Source organism: Liolophura sinensis, chromosome 1 (assembly GCF_032854445.1).
Source record: "Liolophura sinensis isolate JHLJ2023 chromosome 1, CUHK_Ljap_v2, whole genome shotgun sequence".
In the NCBI taxonomy this organism is placed as follows: domain Eukaryota; kingdom Metazoa; phylum Mollusca; class Polyplacophora; order Chitonida; family Chitonidae; genus Liolophura; species Liolophura sinensis.
Genome location: NC_088295.1, coordinates 67,789,671 through 67,796,893, shown reverse-complemented (window position 1 = coordinate 67,796,893; position 7,223 = coordinate 67,789,671).

Below are 7,223 nucleotides of genomic sequence, written 5' to 3'. Positions count from 1 at the left end.
TAAACCTGTTTCGAGTTAGTTGTTATTGGGGAAATATTTGTTCTAGCGTATTAATATTGAAGTCCCTTGGGGTTCCATGCTTTAAAGAATGGTGGGACATTTAATTTACTTCTCTATGGGTAACCTATTTACAAAGGACGTGCTGGGTAAAGGCCATTTTTAATTTTTTTGTATAGTTCCCCATGATCCTGCTTAGGAAATATGTTCTGTGGAGTAGGTCATAGCTATTAATTTCAAAATAAAATGTATATGAATTTGAAAAAAAAAAAATGGTTTTAAAATGCAGTCAAACTCAAATTATTTTAAGTGAAATATTCATGTTGTGTGGAGGGTCATTAGAAGGAATTAACACTGAAGTAAGTAGTGAGAAATTACATGGTAACAAATACTATACCACATGTTGCCTGGATCATCATGATATTGTATCCAGGTAGCTTTGTGCTTGGTGAAATGACCTCCTTATTGAGAACTTATATATACTTGTACAAATCTTTTGTCTAAAGGTCAAATGGCTACTCAGCGGTCACACCACATGCATCACATGTCAGATTACATCCAGTAAACCGGCAAGCGTTGGGTATGTCGTTTAATTTATTCAAGCTTATAATTGGTTCATTACATGAACTACCTTCAGAAAGATAAAGCACCATAATTGATATGTTTCGCGTGTAGGTAGTGCTAATAGTTCTACTTTTGTGCGTGTGATCTGGGCATATTGACATAATACATTATTAGTACCCTGATCCATGCCCTCTCCTTATACCAGTATAAATTATACTCATATGCCATTTGTCTAAGCTGTGCATTCAAAAAGTTTATTTTATTTGTCCTATGTTGAATATTCTTCAGGTATAAATTTGATCATATTTTTATCACTTTTCTCACATGTTCATGTGTTTGCCTTCAAGCATCTGTGCAAGCTACTAACAGCTTATTATGCACATTTCCTATTCAATCCGATTTGTTCAAGCTTTTATGTAACATTTAATGAAACATTGTATCAGATTTCCTAATATTTGCTTATCCCATGTCCTTTCAAATAGTGAGGAATATTACTTTGACTGATTCTGTCTGTCCTCAGTCATGCTTTGATACCTGTGCAATAACTCCTTAAATATTTGTCTGATTTTGATACATTTTTTCTGTGTGCACGCAGTTCACCTTATGGGAACCAATCCGATCAAGTTTGAAATCCAGCCTGATCTGTCTTGCATATTTAATGAAATCTGTCCTTCTCATGGGTTGGTTTCCATGCATTAACTACGATACTCCTAACATTGGGAGATTTTATACTTTGATATTTTGTTAGACCTTTCCTAGAATTTGTTAGTAGATGTTTATTAAGTCAACTCTAAAATCTGTTGGACATTATGCTTGTAATAATAGGCATATTCTGAAATTTCTTACATCATCATGTCTCCTGTTTGATGTACACCTGTCTTTCTGAAGACACCTGTTGACTGTTGTACACATACTATAATGTGTTACTAAAAAATTTAAGGTGGTGTTGAAAATCTTGTGATAAAACAGTTTGTGAATTAGATCTGCTTTAAGTAGAAGCTGAAATAGTCTTGAAGTCATATATTTGTGAAGACAGGGTCTCTAAAAAAAGCAGTGCCATTGTACATGCACTTATTCTTAAATTTGTTCTTGCAAATAAGAAAAGAATAAATACCAATAGCTATACATTAAGAATGAACCTTCACATACTAATATACTTGACTACGTATCCTTTTGTTAAAGCATTTACTTATTCCCAAAATTATGGGTCCTTAAATTGTCATTTTGCATCATGTTCTGGTCATAAGCGCTTGTCTTGTGAAAAGTAAAATATTCTTTCTGATAGGTATCTTGGTTCCTGTATCTTGCAAAGTTCTTTTCACTTCTAGGTTTTTAAATGAATATATTCAGTTGTGCAACACAGATTATCCAAGTTCTTGTTTCACTGCGTCTGTGTCAGACTTTTCTTCTGTTGTATTCTGATTGATAGTGTTTTTTTCAACAGTACACCACTGTGCAGCCAGTCATTTCTGGTAGCTATGGAAACCACCAGATGTTCTGCCCTGTGTCCTCTGGAGCCGTACCCAATTTTTACCCAATTTATATTTTTGTACGAAATTGTTCTAAGTGAAACTAAATGCACTTTGCCACAATAGAGTTTTATTAATTTATTTATTGATTTGGTTGGTGTTTTATGCTGTAGTCAAGAATATTTAACTTATACGACAGCGGCCATCATTATGTGGGATTAAACAGGGCACTGCCCGGGGGGAAACCCAGGACCATCCATAGGTTGCTAGTAGACTGTACATGCCGCAACAGAGTTAATAATGGTAGTAAACATATTTCTGTGTCAAATATTTATTAAATGTGTTTACCTGTTCAAATAAAACTGATGTAACTTTAATTGTTTGTGTAAAATATTGCAGATGATGTTTGTGTAAATTTGTGTTATTGTTATGATGTAATGTGCAAGGCTGCTTTATATTAAAACAGCTAAACATCTACAGGAGCTTTCAAAAATGTGGTTAGAATATTGTAATATTACTCCTTGTTGGTTATCAGAACATGCTGCATCAAATCTAAATTACATTTACATTCCCATTTTCAATTCAATTGATATATTAAAATTTGTCAGGAATTTATTCAATATTTATCCTATTTATCAGTGCTTGGTTGTACATCTGTGTTGATATCAGTGTTTAAGTGTGATTTATTGAGCTTCACAGCCAAATCTGGGTTGAACTTCATAAAACATGCATTATGGCAGTAAAAGTTTAGACAGTGTCAACAGCAATGCCAACAGTTCAGGTCAGCTGGTGTTTAAATATTGGCATGTAATGTTAGTGCTATAGAAGACAGGCCTCATTTCATAGAGTTAATGAAAAAAATGTAACTTTCAAGTGTTATTTATGACACTCTCCATCTGGTATAGCATTGTCATGTATTCTGTTTGGTACAGCAGGTGGGTTTAGCAGACCCAGCTGAGGTTAATGTTGTGTGCTGCCTGGCAGTATGCTTAGTGCTCATGTTACACTTACAGATGGTACTCTGCAGTGTTAGCCATGGATGTAGCAGTACTTTAGACTTTGCAGAGCTTGCATTAAAAAACAGGCAAAAACATGTAGTTGCATGGCTCAGCTGTGATACTACCACATACATCTACCTACATGGCTTGTACCATACCTGTTTACTTAGTCATAATGGCTGTACCCTACCTGCTGACTTAGTTGTGGCTGTACTCCACCGGTTGACTTAGTTATGAGTGTACCCTGCCTGTTGACTTAGTTATGGCTGTTCTCTACCTGTTGACTTATAGTTTTTAGCTGTACTCTACCTGTTGACTTAGTTATGAGCGTGCCCTGCCTGTTGACTTAGTTATGGCTGTGCTCTACCTGTTGACTTAGTTATGGCTGTACCCTACCTGTCGACTTGGTTATGAGTGCACCCTGCCTGTTGACTTAGTTATGGCTGTACTCTACCTGTTGACTTAGTTATGACTGTACTCCACCGGTTGACTTAGTTATGGCTGTACTCCACCGGTTGACTTAGTTATGGCTGTACTCTACCTGTTGACTTAGTTATGGCTGTACCCTACCTGTTGACCTTATTATGGTTGTACTCTACCAGTTGTCTTAGTTATGGTTGTACTCTGCCTGTTATGCCTGTACCCTACCTGTTGAATTCGTTATGGTTCTACCCTTTCTGTTGACCTGGCTATACATATACCTGCATGGCTTGTCATCAGTTATTACTGTACCATACCTGTTGCCTTAGTTATGCATGTACTCTACCTGTTGAGTTGGTTTTGGCTGTATCCTACCGGTTGACTCAGTTCTGGTTTTACACTATCTGTTGACTTAGCTATGGCTGTACTCTACCTGCTAGGGTTCTGCCTTATCTGTTGACTTGGTTATGGCTGTTGACTCTGCTAGGGTTCTACCCTATCTGTTGACTTAGCTATGGCTGTACCCTACCTGTTGACTTAGTTATGACTGTACTCCACCGGTTGACTTAGTTATGGCTGTACTCCACCGGTTAGTTATGGTTCTATCCTGTCTGTTGACTTAGCTATAGCCGTACCCTGTCCATTGACTTGGCTCTAGTCTACCTGTTGTCTCAGTCATATCAGTTATCATTCGCCCCTGTCTGTTGACTTGGTTATGGCTGCACCCTACCTGTTGATTCAGTTAGCGTTCTACCCTATCTGTTGACTTAGATGTGGCTGTACTCTACCTGTTGACTCTGTTAGGGTTCTACCCTATGTGTTGAGTTAGTAATTGCTGTACTCTGTCTGTTGACATAGTTATGTCTGTACCTACCTGTTGACTTTGTTATGGCTGTACTATGGTTGCACTCTACCTGTTGACTTAGTTATGGCTGAATCCTACCTGTTGACTTAGCTATGGCTGCACTCTAACTGTTGACTCAGTTATGGTTTTACCCTATCTGTTGACTTAGCTGTGACTGTACACTACCTGTTGACTCAGTTAGGGTTCTGTCCTATTTGTTGACTTAGCTATCGCTGTACTCTACCTGTTGACTCATTTAGGGTTCTACCCTATTTGTTGACCTGGCTGTGGCTGTGCTCTACCTGTTGGCTTGTTATCAGTCACTGCTGTGCCCTGCTGCTGAGCCCAGTTGTGACTGGACTGTGATTGGACTGTTGAGAGTTCATGTAATTTAAGAGAATAATGTTGTGTTGCACAAATTAGGAGTGGTACATGTTGTAAGACTGCAATACAAGTTGCAATATTCAGAGTTTTTTGCTGTTCTGTTAATTAACTTTTCGAACCAGGTAAAGCCGATATCTTTTAATTGTTATCTTAACGAGACTGTCATAGTTATAATATGTATCATCACAAATGGTCAAACATTGTAAAGGATATGACCATTATACTGCAAGGTTAACTTATATCTGTTACATTACAAAGTGAGACTGTTAAAATTGAAAGTGTTGAATTGTTGATTGTATAGGAAGTGTCATTAGCAAAATTGATTTGGCCTCTGTGGAATTAATTGTATAGGAAGTGTCATTAGCAAAATTGATTTGGCCTCTGTGGATCTACAATTAAATGCATAGGCTACTGCTGTAGCGTTGTTTAAATAATATGACTTAAAGGGAGATAATTCATTAACTGTTCTACACCAACCACCTTATGCATCTCATTGGTGTGCAATAACAAAATAAGCATATCCCAAAATGTAACTAGACACATATGTACCCTGTGCTTCAACTGCGATTCTTATATTACAATATCACACAGAGGCAATTTTGGAAAAGTTATGCAGCAATATTAAATTACATTCGTTAAGAAAATTAAACTGCTGAGATGACACGAAATAATATTAAGCCCGGTTAAATGGTAGAGAGCTGTTGGAAGAATTTTAATTGAGAATAAGCATTACAGAAAAGTAAAATACTTATTTTAAGTTTGTGCCGTTTTGGCAATATATTGCAGCCATTACACGGTCAGTGTTCAGGAAAAGTTAGAGGCCATTTGTGTGTCAGTTTTTTTTTGACACCTAAAGTGGTTCATAAAGCTCCTTTTACAATTCATTTGACTGCATTTAATGGGAAAGCTGCATATTTTGTGTAATCGAGTGAGGTGGCACTAGTGTGAAGTAGGACTTTAGTTGGGTCATTGTTACATCAAAAACTGATTACAGTGCAAAGAAAGAACAAATGACATCAAGAAAATGGTGTCAGAGGGTGCTGCCCTAAGGCCTTTAGCAGATGACCATTTCTACTTGATGCTTTTCATCATTTTTTTGTATTCTTTTTCTTCAAAAGCTCTCCAATCAGCAGCATTTTTTAATTGAATTTGACTGGTATTGTGCTGACAGCCCAAAATATTGTCTATTACATTAAAACGGTTTCACTTCCTCCCCAGCTTCCCCCTGCGGTTTAATCTACAATAGTCGCTGAAGGTTGGAACAAGGATGCATTTAAGGCTGTTGGTTTTAATCATGACAGGGGCAGCCTGTTCATGTCAATCCAGAAAGTGATATATGTTCAAGTTACAAGATGTTGATGTAAATTGTGTGCTTAATTCTTCAGGTGTCTCCTGAATATTGTTGAAATGTTCACTCTCATTAAAACGCTGGTTTTAAATTTTACATGTACCTTTTCTGTTCATATTTTTATTGTTACAATGTGTGCATTTCTGAGATAAATTGTTTCAAATAAAATTGTGATGAGAAAGAAATATTTGTTTATTCATTTTTCAGCTGGTTTAACCTGCACTACACATTTTTCACCTGCTCTACACATACACCTGACTGTATTTCCTTTTCTCTCGATTACATTAGTTGGTTTAAATTATTAGTTTGCAAGTCTGAAGGAATTCAGAACAAACTGGCTTAACTGGTGAAACACCTTAGAAACTTAGGAGCAGAAGCTGGTGAAACACCTCAGAATCTTCAGGAGCATCTAACAAAAGGTTGAAATTCCAAAAGGTTTCAATCACAATAATATGTTGAGGCTGGCCACTGGAGCATTTTTCATGTAATTCGTACTGAGCTATAAACTAATATTTGACTGCATCAGAGGCATGCGGCATTACTTTGCTGGTCAGCCAGAGTATCTCAGAAGTGACAGAAATAGCAGGAGATCAGGCCACAGGATCACAAAGCCATCTCAGGCTTAAGTAAAAATTTCAAATCGCTTTAAAATTGTTATTTCTTAGGTCACAAGGACAACATTTAAATGTTATGACACCAATCAAATAAATAAATGAACACATAACATGTGGAACAACCCTGCTTTGAAAGGCTTTGCACTCAGGAGAGCTGCGGGTTTCAGGCTACTGATATTCCACCCCTATCCAAGTTCTTTGACCTATTTAACCTTTTATACTGATATTATGGCATGAAGTAAATTGGATCTTTTCATAAAGTTGAAAGGTCTGGTAATACAAGCATAAGATAGTCCCAAAATTCTTGCACCAGACTGTAGAAAATATCACAATTCATACAACCACTGATTTATGACAATCGCGAGCGACAGTCTGGACAGGGCAGTGTGTCTGCGTGGGGTGGTAGGCCTGGTGTCTGCGTGGAGTGTCATGTCTGGTGTCTGGGTGAAATGGCATGTCTGGTGTCTGGGTTGGTTGTAATGTCTGGGTTCTGGGTGGAGTGGCATGTCTGATCTTTGGTAGGGTGACATGTCTGTCTCTGAGAGGGGTGACATGTCTGCTCTCTAGGTGGGGTGATATCTGGTG